General features: G+C 41.6%; 1 long non-coding RNA gene and 1 pseudogene across 4 annotated transcripts; one reads left to right on the forward strand and one right to left on the reverse strand.

The window, feature by feature from the left end:
- The first annotated feature begins 4569 nt into the window (after positions 1-4569).
- LOC136464879 (uncharacterized) lies at positions 4570-10616 on the forward strand (annotated as a pseudogene).
- Positions 10617-12009: 1393 nt separating this feature from the next.
- Positions 12010-16893, reverse strand: LOC136497211 (uncharacterized). 4 transcript variants are annotated; one of them, XR_010769252.1, is made up of 5 exons: positions 16658-16893; positions 15454-16028; positions 13528-13855; positions 12290-12345; positions 12010-12185 (listed from the first exon to the last, which is right to left on the reverse strand). It is a non-coding gene; the product is annotated as an uncharacterized lncRNA (long non-coding RNA). The 4 variants fall into 4 exon arrangements; XR_010769251.1 differs by lacking the exons at positions 12010-12185; positions 12290-12345; positions 13528-13855 and having other exon boundaries at positions 15235-15563; positions 15647-16028; XR_010769254.1 differs by lacking the exons at positions 12010-12185; positions 12290-12345; positions 13528-13855 and having other exon boundaries at positions 15235-15568; positions 15647-16028.
- Positions 16894-17098: the final 205 nt, after the last annotated feature.

Here is a 17098-nt window from a genome sequence, read left to right on the forward strand (position 1 = left end):
ATCTTGAATTATTGCATCTCATACATGCTGAATCCCTAGACTGGATAAGTTCAGACACGCTCAAAGTTTGCCTATAGTTGTATGCGCTAGCAGGTCATGCTTACTAGGTGTTGTTAGCATAACTGCACTGTTTCCATGCAAACCATGTTGGAGCTAGGGACCTTGCAGATCTATTTTTTTATTAGCTGCACTGGTTTGCCAGCAAAGTGAAAGAAAACCTATTTCTAAAGCCTGTATATACATGTGTCTCAAACTATTTTTTTTGCCAGTTTTAACGGAGAGATTTTGTGTTTCCCCCCTTAATGCATATTTGTTAGTTTTGAAGGTTAACTTTCTTTGACATAATACCATTTGCAGGGCCTTGGAGTAGTAGCTATCAAACTCATACAGCTGGTTTATTAAATTCAGTCAAGATAGTCACTGCTGGTTATTAAATTCAGTCAAGATAGTCACTGCTGGTTTACTACAACACCGAGAAGATGTTCTATGATTACTACAGCGCTGAGAAGAATGTACTAATATTATGATTCTTATATGTTCTACTGATTCAATATTTGGCTTTTCTTTACTGCAATTAGTATCTAGCTTTTCACATGCCCTTATCCCTACTCTATTCTGTGCAAATGGCTAACATTAATGTGTCTCAATTGCAGTTAAGCTAGCTGACATATCAAATTTTGATACAAGGCTTTGGAAATTAATCAAAGATCTAAATGACACCGATTTGTAAGTACCAATAAATTGGATATCTAATTAAGTACATCATTCATACTTCTGTATGATTTATTTTTCCATATATATTTTGCATGAGTGATGGTTATATGTTAACAGATCTTGAACTCTCCAGGGTTGGTGACATTGTGGTATCATTACTCATTAAAAGACGGATATTAGAAACCTGCTCCCATAGCTGTAGGTATATACTTAGATTTGGTGCAAACTAATTTATCTGTAAGTTATATTTTGGAACTTGGTTTAAAGTTTGCTTTTAACAAACAAGCCTTCTCTCTGCTTTGTTTAAGGAGAAAATTGGATTTTTGCTAGCCGAAATAGTGGGCTTCGCGAAATTGCCATCCCAATTGTTGGTTTTACAAAACTGAGGTATGTCACTTGTTACTGAGTCTAAAGAATCAGCACATTTCTTAGTTGGAATTTATGCCCTTGTAGGATTTGATGGAATCATGAAAATATGAAATGTTGAAATTGTTTCTTGTGCTAGACTACCGTCTTTCTTTCTTTTTATAGCTATACATGCATGCTGATATATGAACTATTAACCAGCATGTTGATATACTCTAGATGAGTTCAGGACAACATGTTCAGTCTGAATTTCCTGGAATCATACGTGCTGAGGGCCTTCATCAGAAAGATGTGTTCTTTCTGATATGTGCAGATCAGTCTCGTTGATACGTTCTCCTTTTTCCAGGTTGAGCAGCAGGTCATCTTGAGTAGCATTCTAGTGACACAGCAGGGGACTGACGTTGAGGAGCTTCAGGAAGATGGAGTACCTCTCACTGGTAACATATACAACACTGAAAGTTTGAAACTGTCCTTGGTACTAGCAACACATGAAGTTGAGAAGACAGGCTCAAAATTTATTTGGTTACTTGGCATGTTTACCTGATGGTTGTATGCAATTCGTCCACTATTTATTTTTGTAAGTAGTTGGGATAATAGCAGAAGCTAAACTAAGCCTTGAAGGGCATGCGTTCCCTAACCTTATTGAATCTGATGGTTATATGGTAATGCTATGCTACAAAAATGGCTCCGTGTCCAGAGAAATTTGCATTTCCTTTCTCTTGTCCTACAAGCATCAAGTATGCATTCCATTATCAATACATGGCTGATGATACTCATCATGATTTCAGATGTGAGAAATCGGTTGATGCAGCCCCTTATATGCTTGGCAAAACGTAGACCATTGAAGATGCTTGGTGCATAATACAATGAATGGGTACTAATACCAATTTGTGCTGATGTAATTAAGTTTTGGTCAGATGGATTATAAATTCATGATTGTGCCAAGTATTGCAAAGATGAGGTAAGAATGGGGGTTTTAAAAGTACGATTATGGAGGAGGATGGTTTATTTTTAGAAATATGTACTTCATACATTTTCTTAGGTAGACCTTATTACTTAAACGTTAGGCGCTACATTAGTTGAGGCATCGCTCCTAGGTCACAGCGCCACCGCCGTTTGATGCTGTGACGTCCGACGTGGGAAGGCCATGCCGCTCAACCCTAGCGCCGCCGTCGCCATCCGACTTGGGGAGGCCGTGCCACCGCCATACGACGCTAATATTTCCATATATACTCGAACCTTGGTATGGAGATTTTGTGAGAGATTTTTCAAGACACATAGTACTATCCATGTGACAGACACTAATATTTACATATATACTCGAACCTGTATACAGGATGGTACGGAGATGCGGCGGAACTTATTCATAGATTTATTGGCACACGAAAGAAATGGATATCAGAGATTTCTTCCTGTCGATATAAAACATTATCTTAGCCGCATCATGGAAAGCTCTATACAATAGAATTTGTGAGCTTGCGACGTCGCGCTCTCCATGACTGTTAATTTCACGAACTTTGCCTTTTGAATTAAATGTCACTTATCGTGTGATCCATGTGTTTCTATTACCAAAATTTAGCTGTCCCGTAGCAACGCACGGGCACGCTACCTAGTTGCAACTAAAAAGAACAAAACTAAAACAAACAAACGGTGCGATAATTATTTTGGGTCGTCGCTCCACATCCTCTATGATACCGTGAGACCGTGAGTCTGCACGACACCGCGCAAGGGATGTAAACACGGAAAGCCCTGATCCTGCGATCACCGCAAGCAATTTTGCCTTCCTCAATCCCGTGACCCCGTATGGCTGTAGCTGAGGCGTCGCAGCCCCGATGCCCATCACCGCCAGCCTTCCGCACAACATTCCTTAGCACGAGCGCCACGTGTGATCCCCACGAAGGACCTCCTCCCACCACCGCTTCCATCTGCCACGCCCAGCCACGGCATGGCCAAAAGCAAATGCGGGTGGCACGGCCATGATCCCGGGCTAGATTTGGGCGCCGCGATGGAGAATGCTGGCTACGAGAGCGCAGTTGTCGTAGAGAACGGTATCGAGGGGAGGGCTACGTCGTCGTCAAGGCGGTCGCTGCAGATGGGGAGGGGACCCAGCCTTCCCCGCCGGTGATCTCGGGGATCTCGTCGCCCCTACTGAAGACGTGGCGCCGGCCAGATCTGACGATGCCCTGCCCCGACGGTGAAGGCAGACAAGGCCGAACGACAAACGGAGGTAGCCATGGAGGATGGGGGAGCGCTTATCCGGAGAGGGAACTGCGAGGCTACGTGTTGCAACGCTAGACGGAGGCAGCCACCGAGGAGTTGGAGTGCTGATCCAGTGAGGGAAGCACTAATCTACCGCGTGGAGGACCTCAAGGCCAAGCTAGGTACTCTTCCAACCTCAGGTTTCTTCTTCTCCCTCTCCTCACTCCCCACTCATAACCTGGCTCTGTTGCAGCTCATCCAAACAGCTGGATCCGCGGCCGAAACAGTCGAATCCGTGGCCGCACCTGGCCCCCGATGCTGACCTTGACCCGTGGCTCATTGTCGGGCTGTGCGGTGTGCTCAGCAACTTACTCGGGCCACGGCACGACCTACACGCTGCGCTAATGGATTTGCGCAATGCCCCTGCCACGCGCCACTGGCGACGGCTGCCGTCCTACGCTGCTGCCGAAACCTTCTCATGCCCTCGCTCTGGTATATGTGTGTGACGATGTACGATAAACTATTTCCTCATCAGTAATAAATGAGAAATTTTTATATTTAACCCCGAGTTCGCAAGCCTCTCAGTATTTGACATTGAATTCGCAAGCCTTTCAATATTTAACCCTACGCACGCGAATTGTTTCAATCCGAGGGATTTATGTGATTTTCTCTCCTTTTCTATTTTCAAGTACCTCTTCTCACTCATGAGGACACTGGAAATGACCAAAGTACCCTTGCCTCCTTATCCTATACTGGATCGAGCGTTTCTTTCTGGTTCACATTTCTTCATCGGGTCGTCATGACCGCACGGAGCAGCGAGGCCACTCGCGGCGGCCGCCGCCCAACCTCGCCCATTGCCAGTTCTGCCCAGGCCCCTTTCGCACACTCATGCCCCTTCTGCCAGCTGCCCTTCCCTAGCCCATTGGCCTAGGGTTTGGGGCGGCGTGTTCGTCCATCGCCGTAGGCCAGGTGCCACCGGTCTCTCTGCTGGCGTTGCGCCAGCAGGCTGTCCTCCCCCTCCATCTTGATGGCTCCTCCTGAGTAAGCCCCGAATCCTAAATCTCTCTTATGAGTTTTGCAGTACTTGTTGATTTTGGGGAGGGGCACAAAATTGATTTTGTGTCTTATTTATTTTTGTTGGTACACACGGTAGAATCGATCCAGATGGCGCATTTAGGTTGTGCGTTCAGTTTTCTCAGTTCACTGCTAAGTTCAATGATGGTCGCCTCTGTTGATGTGCCATGAAAATGTGATGAATGGGTTGTGGATTGTTGATCTTATAATTTGGAGATGCTAGAAAATGACTTGAAAGCTAGGCTCAATTGGGGAAGCAGGCAGCAACCTGTAATACATAAGTTTGACATGAGTGGTGGTGGAGAAAGAAAATTGCTAAATGATACAAAACTGTCCCTTGCATTCTCTAAAAGGATTGGTGACAAGAAGCTGTTCTTGTTTGTTGATGTTGAGGACAAACCCACAGAAGTGTTTTTAGCTCTGTAATAGAGGCAGCAACATGCAATGTGGGTCATGATAATGTCACAGGACCAATAGATTCAAGTAAGGAGGCATTTGTTTCTCATGCAATCGACTGGGATAGTCTGGAGATTATTCCTCTTGGACAAGATCAAATTGGTGCCGCACTTCCTGTGATGGATGAAGATGCAATGCATGAGTTTGTTGGCCTCAGGGCAGAGGATGAGCAAGCTAGGATGGTGGCTGAAATTAATCTTGATGATGTGGACCTACAAGATGCAGAGTTGTTGGTTGATGATCATATACATGGTAAGGATTCTATGTTATATGATAGAGAAGACCCTCCAATGAAAGCTGGAACCATATATGCTAGTATGAATGAATTTAGGGCTACAGTGCAGCAACATGCTATAAAGGGATAATTTGAACTTGCAATAGAGAAATCTTGCAAAGATTTATTCAGAGGGCACTGCAAAGCTGAGGGTTGTCCATGGTGTATTGTAGCAAGGTTGATGCCTGATCAAGTCCAAGTCAAGGTACTAACACTTTTCATATATGCAGTATGCTAACTTAATGTATCATGCAGTATTAGTTCTCATGCATGTATGTTACGTTACTAACATGTTTGTTTCCATTTAACAGGTTACATTGAATAAAGAAAAGCATTTTTGTCTATCTACTGGAAGAGTGAGGACCAAGATGGCATCATACCATTGGGTAGCAGAGAAGGCAGTCCCCTTACCAATGAAGGATCCAAATATGGGAGCAAAGAAAATACAAGAAGAGCTGGAGGACAAGTATCAAGTCAAAATTGGGTATGGTACTGCATAAGGGTTTTGTTGTGGCAGGAGAACAAATTCATGGGACATGGTAATAAAGTTTTGGATATTTGTTCAACTTCAAGGCAGAGATTGAGCTCAGGATGTTAGGAAGTGTTGTAGAGATAGATGTCGTGAATAAGGAGGAAGTTGTTTTTTTTCCATAGATTCTTTTGTTGTTTGAAACCAAGCATTGATGGTTTCCTAAATGGTTGTCGGCCATTTTTGAGTATTGACTCCACAGCTCTCAATGGTAGATGGAGTGGCCACTTACCTTCAGCTACAGCACTAGATGAGCACAACTGGATGTTTCCTGTTGCATTTGGGTTTTTTGATGGTGAGACTACTGATGATTGGACTTGGTTTATGCAGCAGCTACAAAAGGCAATTGGGAATCCACCGCACCTAACTATAAGTTTAGATGCTTGCAAGGGTCTAGAGAATGTAGTGAAGAAGGTATACCCTTGGGCGGAGCATAGATAATGTTTTGTCTATCTCATGAAGAATTTCAGCAAGAGGTTTCAAGGACTTGCATTTGGGAGAATGTATCTTGCAGCAAGGACTTTCCAACTAGAATACCATGAGTACTTAATGAACAAGATGTATGCAGTAAATAAAAGGGTTGAGCCATGGTTGAAAGCCAATCACAAGCAAAGTTCAAGAAGGCGCTTGGCGCTTTCTAGGTACTGACCCATAGCCTAGCGCTTGGGCTAGCCTAGGCCAGCCTAGGCGTTTCAAGACGTTTTGCCAATTTAGCACACAACATATATTATATATATAGCAGAAAATGCTAAATAAATTAGTTAAATAGAAGCATAGAGTAGCTGAATACAGTATATAAAAGAGAGGGTAGTAGACATACCCTAGTGGCTTACTGGCTTAGGCTCAATAATCAATAGATAGCTTGTTCCTAGTTCCTACAACAAGGATTGACAGCTTATAAATACTCAATAGACAACAAGCAGTTCATAAAAAAAAATAGAAAATCACAAGTTGATACTTATCTGAATGATTTCAGCCATCTCCCATCCATGAACAGACCATATCAGCAGCTAGTAATTATAAATTTTAAAGCACAAACAAGTGGACAGGACAGCAGTACAAGTGCACAACACAATTCATAAATAAAGGTCTTGTTCAGAGACCACATAGTTCTCACAAAAGAAGAAAAACACAGTCACACAACAGCAGTTCATAAGTTTCAGACATACATGAATGCATCATAAAAGATAAACCATGACATGATAAAAATGCCCCACTACCATTTCATCTTTCTTCTTCAATAGGGTTCGATATAATCATTCTCATCTTCATCAAACTGTTCTTCTTCACAGTCAAATTCTTCTCCTTCATAAAGTTGTCTCACTCTTGCACTTCTATGCAGCTTAAGTTGTTCTTCTGCTCCCACTACATCTCCAATAATAGACCAAGGTATCCCTGTACCTTCCATCTTATATTCCTCAATTGTATAGACAACTAATGCACAATCATCTCCATTCTCATGTAGAAAACCTTGAGCTTCAGTTGTATCATTAGACAAGAGAACATCACTGATCTTCTTTGACTTGATCTTTTCTTTCTTATTAATCAGCTTGGAGTTGAATTGAATATAGACCAATTTGTTTAGGTGGGTTGTAGTAAGCCTATTTCTCTTCTTAGTGTGTACCTATAAATTTAAAATAAGAGCAGTTTCAGGTCCGTAATTTAATTGTAATGCTGCTGCAATATTTAGGTAGATAGGTACTAGTCCCTTCAAACCTGCTCCAATTTCTTTCACAATCAGAAGAGCTTGATGTCAAAGATAAGATCCTTGTAGCCATCTTCTGTAAAGCGGGTGTTTCAGTTCCATACAGCCGCCACCATGATGCTAAAATAAATAAAAAAACACCTCTATTAGTTAGTAGCCATTTATTGTTAGATGAAAACAGCAAACAACCATGTTGTAATCAAATTTATTGTAATAACAAGTACCTCTACCTGGGTTGTAATCAAAATTTTCAAAAGTCTTTGCAAGCTTCTTGTTAAACGGTCCTTCTCTATTCTGAAACTTTATCAGTTCAATGTTGGCAGCCCAATCTTGCTTATCCTCATCATGATAATAAAAAGTCTCCACACAACTGATAAATCCTTCTGTTATTGTGGGCTCATCAAAGATTGATGGGTTACTATAACTATAGTGTGGATTCAGTAAATAAGTTGTCAAATGCAATATAGAATCAAGTCTTCCTTTCATCTTCTTGTCAATAACAGCAATTACCTCCTTGAATCGGGACTCATTATTGCTGAAGGCCTCTTTGATCTCTCTCTTTGCTTTTAGTAGTTCTCCATAAACAAAACCCATGGATGGCTTCACATCCCCATCAACCAAACGGAGAACCCATTCTTCAGCACAATTAGTGCACAGGTTCATTATGCTTCTCCTCTTCCTATCTGACCAAGCATCAGTCATAATAGAGCACCCATTCTTTAGCTTCTCGTCTTCACGTTCTTGCAGCAAACTCTTAGTTCTTGCATATTCTTCTTCCAGCAATCTCTCTTGTAGATCATACTGAGTTGGAGGTTCAAGTCCAGCCCCAAATTATCCAATTGCTTCAACCATTTGCTTGAACTCATCATTGTCACATGCATTGAATGGTATTGCTGCCAATGTTACAAAAAAGAAGGTTAATTAGTGTTCAGTACAACCATAATAGCATCTAATGAATTCTGAAATATAAATACAGAATAGGAACTTACCATGTGTATAGACCCATCTTGCAATACATTTATGCACCTCATGTGTTATTTCTTTCCAAAGCTCCTTGATCAGCTTCTGTTGAGTGAAAGATTCAGATTTGGTTGCTTTAGGATCAATAGCACGTGTCCATTTGTCAATGGATCCTAATTTGTGAGGCTCTGAACTTCCAATACAAGTGACTTCCTCTGACTCTCCACCTCCAACCCGAGAAACATTCACTTCCTCTCTAAGTTCTAGCTCACAAACAGTCTTCTCCTCCCTCTTCCTTTTTGCATCTTTTAGTGCTTTCTTGCACTTCTCTTTAGCCTCCAGAGCCTTCGGTGTTCTGGCCCTGCATTTCGTTTCATTCTTTCCTTCATGGGCCACATGTTACTTCAACCGATAAATCCCTCCTTGCATCACCTTGTCATAGAGTTTGTACTTCACCTTGTCCTTGTTGTTAGCATCAACAAGAACCCCATATTCCCATCCCACATCATCTGAATTCCTTCTCAGGAGATTCGCTCCCTTAGTGTTCGCTCCCTCAGTTTCAGGTGCAACCTCTATTGTTGACATCCTACATTCAGATTTTAGTGAGCATACATTTAGGGTTCAGTGACATCAATATTACCAAATGACAGCAGTCATTCAGTATGCAATAGCCTATACATACATTCAGATTTTAGTGAGTTCAGTGAACATTCAGGCAATACATACATGTAGCAAATCGGCTATAACAATCAGTGACACATCCTACATTCAGACATTCAGAGAAGGCATTCAGAGTAACATTCAAGCATTCATGCATTCAGATTAGGCATTTAGAGTAGGTAGACATTTAGATTCAGAGCACAAATCAGGCTCTCTAACATTCAGGCATTCAGAGTAGTCATTTAGAGCATTCAGGCATCCAGAGTATTTAGAGCATTCCAGGTGGGGAGCAGTGCGACCGGCGAGGAGGCGCTTCCAGGCGGGGAGGAGCTTAGGGATGGGCCACGGGGAGGAGCTTCTAGACGAGGAAGAGCGTGGCCTGTGGATCCACCTGCTCGGCGCCGGCAGAGAGGAGCGTGGCCATTGGGAGTAGCTTCCCGGAGGGGTCGCAGGTAGAGGTGTGTGAGCTGCAATGGCTGTCTGAGAGCGGGAGAAGCGCGAAGCAGGCAGGCACACGTCCTTTCCCCCCTTCTCCCTCTTAGCCTTCCCGCGCGAGGCTTCTTTTCCTGCGCCCAAAGCCAACTACGCGCGTGCGCTTCCGCAGGGGCGGAAAATTTTGTGCACTCGCCCGAGGCGTCCACCTGCAGGCCGCCTAGAGCGCATGCCCACCTAGGGGTCCACCTACCCCTGTAGGCTAGGCAAAGCCCGTCGCCTCCTGACTAGGTGCGCCTATGGCGTCGCCTTTTTGAACTTTGATCACAAGTTGAAGTGGATTAGCAGCAAATTTTCAGAGGCAATAAAGTGTGATCATATCACTAATAATGTGGCAGAGGTTTCGAACAATTGGGTGAAGGACATTAAGGACCTTCCCATAGCTGACCTTGCTGACACTCTTAGGTCAAAGTTCATGGAGCTTTATGGAAGAAGGAGAATAGGTGAAAAATTTGAAGGACATGTAATGCTGCCAATAGTTGCTCGCCAACTATATGTAATGAGTCGACAGTTGGGTCACTTGAAAATAAAAGAAGGTGGACAAGATGAAGTAGAGGTGACAGAGGTAACAGATTCCCAAAAGATCATAAGACATGTGGTTAATATCCAGAATCACACATGTACCTGTATGGAGTGACAAGTCTTAGGGAAACCATGTGCACATGCTTTGCTTCTAATCACCACACATAGAAATCCTAAGATGGAAGATTACCTTGATCCATACAACTTAGTGTACCATTTTAGACTAGCCTATGGTGGTGTGATCAAACCACTACCTGATAAGTCTCAATGGGCAAGTGTGGATCCTAGATTTAAAGTGCTACCACCACTTGATAAGAGAGAGGTTGGAAGACAAAGGAAACTCAGAATACCTAGCTGCACTGAGATCAAGGGAAGCAAACCCAGGGGCAAAGGCATGTGGCAAGTGCAGTGCAAAAATTACTTAGGTCATGGCCATAGGACAACATCCCCAAAGTGTCCTCTCAATGGAACAAAGAAGAGGTAAATATGTCTGCCTTTTTCGACCTAACTCATATTTTCTTCATATTTTGAACTTATCTCAATTTTACATTTACAGAAAAAGTCGGGCCAAGAAAGGAAAGGCAGGTAGGCCTGCTGGTTCTACCAAAGGTGATGCGGCTCCTAGTCCATCCAAAAGGCAGAAGGTTCATGTGCAAGAAAATTAAGTGAATAATAGTCTTGGACCTATGCAAGCACTAGAAGGCAGAAGAGAAATTAGCACTAGTCTCGAGCCTGTTACAAGAAGGTGAATTTCTATAAACTGAACATTGACTTGGAACTTGGAACACTATCTATTTTTTAGGCTAAACATTTGTCTCATTTTTAGCCAAATGCAATTAACAATGGTGGAATTTGGAGGCACTAATTAGATCACTGCAAGCCCTAGAGTAGTGACTAGAAGGTAAAATGATTCACCTTGTTTAACATGTTTGTACTTATCTTACTTCATATACTGAATCAATCTATTTTCCTATGGTATTTAATCAAACTGGAGAAGGGGCGAGTAATATTATGGCCACTCCAAGGAAGAGGCTAGGTCTGAAGAGAAAACTCACTCCAAAGAAGAGAAAGAAGATCGATGTTTGAATATTCCTAGAACAACATTTGAAGACTTTTGTATTGTTCTAGATTCCCAGCCATCAGGATGTTTCTTTTGTCTATGTGAACCTGTAATCTTAAATTGGCTAGATGATTCTATTGTCTCTATGTGCACCTGTACTCTTTAAATTCCCTACATGGTTGTATTGTCGACTTGAACCTATTTACTAAATTGTATGGCTGGTTCTATTGTGTACGCTGAAATTTGATTATAATTTATGCATTGTTTACGTTGATTTGGACTAAATATGTTAGATCTATGTAAAATTTAAGTTCTGTGACTATGGAAACTGTTGGGTGAGCCGTCAGGGCAGATGTCGGGGAGAAAAGTGCGTGAACCGAGAGAAGCGAGGTGCTGGGCGAGCGTCCAGACCACCAGAAAAGAGGGTAGTATCGTCATTTCCTGTGGCCTAAACATTGTAAAGAGGCAGCTGGAAATAAGAAATGAGACAAATCCTTCATAATCCCTCGAATTGAAAAAATTCGCGTGCGCAGGGTTAAATATTGAAAGACTTGTGAATTGTCAAATACTGAGAGACTTGCGAATTCAGGGTTAAATATTGAAAATTCTCATAATAAATAACTGTTCGTATGAGCCACTTATCATATTTGCATATGACCTGCTGTTGGCATCTGTGCTCCACTATTTCAGGAAGTTTGCCAAACATTTCTACTTGACTAAATTGTTTTTTCAGGCCAGAAATTTCAGAGTAGAACCGCCTGGATTGTTCAGGGCATGTGGACAGCAGGGAAACGTGCATATTTAATATCATGTAGATACACATGTTTTTTCTTTATGTTTCAAGTGAGTGCCATCTTTTTTAGGCTCTTTGTTACATACGTTGTAGATGGGAAAACTGAAGCGACACATTCAACCAAGCGATATCACAATAAATATCAGAAAAGGAGCTTCGGTCCCTGAGTTCCTGATACATGAACAAAGGTTTCATTTTCCTGGATCCTTCATTCATAAATTATGTATGCAGATAGGTTCCTTGTACGTAAGCAGTGTTTCATTGTACAGGTGGGCTGCAGCTGGAAGGAGGTATGATAATACTGTTACATGCTTGGCCTTTTGGAATGATCCAATTACCCAAAAGGATTTCAAGTATGTTTTCCTGGCAGCAAGCAGCGCACTGAAGGGGCAAAGTGATAAAGAGAAATATGAGAAGTCAAGAAAATTGAAGGTGGAAAAGTTCAGTTTCTATGTATGGGGATTTTTAAGTCACCACGGACGTACCTTATAGATAAACTAGCCCTTCAGGCATGCAATGAAAAGGTACATCCAATTGGAACCTGTGTTCAGTAGCTATTTTAGTGATGTTCCCGTTTATTCTAAAGTGTTAGCATGTGCCAGATGTCTGCAAAACCAAATTGTGGATGGTGCCCATACAGGAATCTCATGCAATCATTCTTTAAGCTGGCAGGACATGTACTAACTATGCATGGTGAAACTTAGTTTTCATTTAGATATTTTCTTTAGCATGCTCCATGCTCTGTTCTCTATCAAACTGGCATAGATAAACACTAGATGATTTTTTGGGTGTGTTTTTGAAAGGGTTTATGATTCTCTGTGTTGCCATGTCAATTTGGGATTTCTGGAACGTAGGATTATTTTTATTTAACACATACAAGCTTTGACATATCCTTTACCTAAACCAAATATTGATCTTTGACTTCTGAGTCCTGACATCATTTCTTGGTATATGTCTTTTCTTTGATATCTTATAATTTTTCAGTTTAATTTGTGGGGGTTCCACAGGGAAAATGATTTCGTTTTGCGAAAAACATGGCAATACAATTTTTGTATCCATCTGTTCTTACAAATGAATCCTCCCACTGATCTCATGGTGCCGTTTTCTTTTTATGTTTTTTTTGTTAATTTCGTCCTGTGCTGCAGGGATATCACAGCCTGGATGTAATACTGTGCTTTTGTATCTAATTGGTTTGCCTCTTTATTTTTGCACTGCATTCTTTGAACAGAACTGCTATATGATTTGTGTTCAAGTGACATGTCTATTGTTACACTATATGGAGGTGAATTATCTGGTTGCATAAGTTGTACATCAATTTATTTCATGGAGTGTCTTATTGTTATTGGCCTCGATAACTGAAGTACATACGCTTAAAAAATATTTCTGTTTTCCTGCTTTTTAAATGGTTTGTATTTTCAATGCTCTGCTTTCAGTATCTGCAGGCATCAATATTTATCTGCAATTGTTCATTAGGTGGGTGAGTTCGATTTTAGTAGCATCAAATAGTCATGCAGGGTTATTGGGAATTCATTACATGGATTGATTGTGGACATTAGGGTGTTTGAGCCCTGCCATACACAGATGCAATTGTTGGAAATATGTGCCTAATATACATTCCGGATTTTGTTTGGAGAAAAAACTCATAGATAAAAAATGATGCAAGCATATAACACAAGTAAACAGGCAACATACTGACTACAACAGGATTGCGCAAGGAAATTACTCAATGATCCCGCGCAGAACGTAGTCGAACGTAGATGTTGCAGATCACCAAGCGGTCGGGTGTAGACGCTGCCCAAAAACCTGATTGCCGCCCCGTGCAGGAGTCTCGCGGCAGTGGTTTCGGAGATCCCGCTCTCTTCAAGTCCGGTGCACGCCGAACTCAAAGGTCGACGAGGCGCGGCAGCGAGAAGCTCAGCACAGCAAGTGGGAAGGTGAGCGTGTGAATCTGTACCCTTCAACCAGGACGTCTCCTGGTTTTATAGGCCTTCATAGTGCATCAATTCCCTTCAACAAGCAGTAAAAACTGCCCAATTTATTGACAGAAAATGCTGCAATCAAATAGCAGAAACTGACACACCTTATTACTGTTTAAAACGGCAGTTTCAATCACATTGAAGCGCCATTACGCTCAGCATAAAAAATAGAAACTGCACAAATAATAGCCTGATGTACACGTACACGTACGCGTCGCGCTCGTCACAAGTCACGCGATTTTTCACGCGAAAAATGCGCGCGAGCTGCGCGTGCGTGTAGCAACAGTCTCCTTCTCTCTCATTTTCACCTATTTTGCATAGAGAGGAGACTCCCATATTTAAGCAAGACAACCTCTCCTTAAATTAGCAATATGAGACTATAGGTTGTGCATGCTTTGGAATTTTCAGATTAGGCAAACATGGGCCTAAATCCAACCGCAATATCATCTATCATGTTGTCTTTCAATGGAAATGCTTGATCTATTCACTATGACACAAAATTTGTGCACTATGCTTGAATTGATCTAATTGTCTATTGGTGTCATGTAGGTTGTAATGAAAAGCAGGGCCTGCTAGGCTGAAGAGTTTTCGATATAAGTCTGCGTCCCTGCGATGGGTTCAGGCAACATGATCGTGAAGAAGGTGATAAAGCACAGCTCTTTTTGATCTGGACATACAGCTTGCCAAGAGTTGGATGGTAAAGCACAGCTCTTCTGTCTCTAAGTGATAATAGTTTGTTTACTGTGGTGAGATTTGTATGTAATTTTAATCCTGATCAAAATTACTAAGTTGATATCGGAGATTTCTTCCTGCCGATATAAAGCATTATCTTAGCGCATCACGGAAAGGTCTATACAGTAGAGTTTGTTAACCTATGACACCGCGTTCTCCGTAACTGTGTTAATTTCATGAACTCTGCTTTTTTTGGGATTAAATATTACTTTAATGTCGGTATTTAATTTCACAGTATTGTTATCTTACCGTGCGATCCGTGTGTTTTTAGTATAAAAGTTTAATTGTCCTGTAGCAACGCACGGGCACGAACCTGGTAACATATTATATATAGACATGAATGAGTGTGCGGTTTAGTGGTAGAGACATGTTAGTGTTGAGCACTAGGTTGTGGGTTCGCCTCTCCAAAGTAGCAAGTTTTTTGTTTTTTGAGTTTTCTAAAGAACATTAACGGCGCCTGCCTCGGTTAATGGGATTAACGAAGGTGGACACCTTAAGACGCCCGCCTCCGTTAATAGATTAACCGAGGCAGGCAAAGCAACCATCTCCATTAATTTGCATTAACGGAGGCCTTTGATTGTTGGCGGTTGCAATGCCCGCCTCTGTTAATCGATTCCGCCCGCCTCCGATAAGTTTTCTGTAGCAATGAAACCTAAACTCTGAGAAAGTCCATGACAAGCCATGTAAACACTAAAAATAGAAACCACATTCTTAATAGATAGTTTCTTTAAATAAAACGTTATACAATCACGCACGTGTCTTCTCCGTCCTTCAATTCCATCTACATACCACATATTTTTTTAACTTAGTTCCACTTGGACATAGTTTCTTGTATAAGAAAGCATTTTCTTCTCTCTCTTTATTAGTTTTAAATTTCTAATGCCGCATCACAATTCTGCACAGTTGGCACCTTAATTAATAGCTATAGAAATTGTGCCAACCTCCATGTCGAGCACCACAAAGACCATGGGGATGAAGAAGTTCCATTTCTTGACGGGAACGTCTTCGGCGACCTCCGCGGGGTAGCTGACCATTTGGTCGATCCGGCTGGCTGCACTACAAGCAAAATATAGGTGTGGGAGACAAGGTTGTACAGTTCAGTTTGTCAAATACTACATATGTCATGACACTCACCCCTCGCACCAAGGTCACAAAGCGCATGGTCAAAGTGTTTGTGTAATCTTTCTTCTTTGTCAAAAGCTTATTGAGTACAGCTACCCTACACTCTTCCGTTAGCTTAATCACTTTTGTGGTGGGCCAAAGATACTTGGCGTATGTGGGAACCTGCATAACATCAAGTAGTTGTAGTGGAACATTGATGTACAACTTTTTAATTACCTCCACAAACCTGCTTCTGAATTGTTTATCCATGGATGGATTCCTGATTCTGATGGGGAACGACAAAATATTGGTGTCATATAATATTCGTGCAGAGTCGTCTTTCCCTTGAACTTGACATCATTTTCTTATGATTGCTCCTCTTAATCGGCCTTGCTTTCGCTTACAGACACCTCTCCTGCTGGTTACAGTGCGGCAGATCTTAGTGGGTTACCTTCCCTCGTGGTTACCACATTAACACTATCAATAGAAGACTCGGGTTGTCCCGAGATCTTTCCTTTCTCAAACGAGGGAATTGCAACAACAATTCGGGCAAGTTGAGCTTCAAGCATCTTATTAAAGCTAAGTTGATTGTTAACGGCAAAGGAGAAGCCTAATTAACCAACTAACATACCGCCAAACAAATATTTTTTACGTTCTTAATTGTTATAAACAATTTAAATAAAATAATTACCACTAATTAATATTTAACCCATTATTGTTCATGTAAACTTAATCTAGTTTGTAAAAAAATAATATGAATGTTGACAATAAGAAATCTAATCCCAAACCCTACTTCTAATCTAGATCCAAACCAGTCACCACCTAAAAACTAATAAATAGACCAATGAAATCAAGAGATGACCACTAAATAAGGGTAGAATCTTGTTCCCCCTACTAAATTTACCCTAGTACCTTCAAAGATTTGATATAATTTCTTTCATAAATGCCTCAACCATCATGAAAGAGAGAGAAAATCAAAACCCAAATTACACACCAATCTACCACTAAAACTTCACAAAGAGGCTTCGAATAGCATTTACTTACTTTCTAAAGCCTCATCGATCCACCAAACGAATCAAAATCAGAACCTTGCCCCTTGGATTTGCAATTTTTGGGAGGTAGCTAAGACCCTCTTTCCTTCCTTCTCGGGTTACAGTAAATTGTTCGAGGAGGAAGATGTGGGGGCTTGCAATTTATACCCATAGCTTTTATAGGGGCGGCTCTATATACAACCGTCTCTATAAATGATCTTCAGAGGCTGCTTTTGTTATCAGGCCACTCCTGAAAATGTTATGATTTTCAGGTCAGCCGCATCTGAAGATGCATTTATAGAGACGGCTACATATAGAGCTGTCTCGACAAATACATCTTCATATGCGTTAATATTGTCGGCCACACTATAGAGGCGGCCTCTGATTGAGCCGCCGTCTTTGTCCAAAGTGCTTACGCTCTACAAATCAATTCTGTAGCAGTGAATGTCCACCT

Source organism: Miscanthus floridulus, chromosome 1, assembly GCF_019320115.1.
Source record: "Miscanthus floridulus cultivar M001 chromosome 1, ASM1932011v1, whole genome shotgun sequence".
NCBI lineage: Eukaryota > Viridiplantae > Streptophyta > Magnoliopsida > Poales > Poaceae > Miscanthus > Miscanthus floridulus.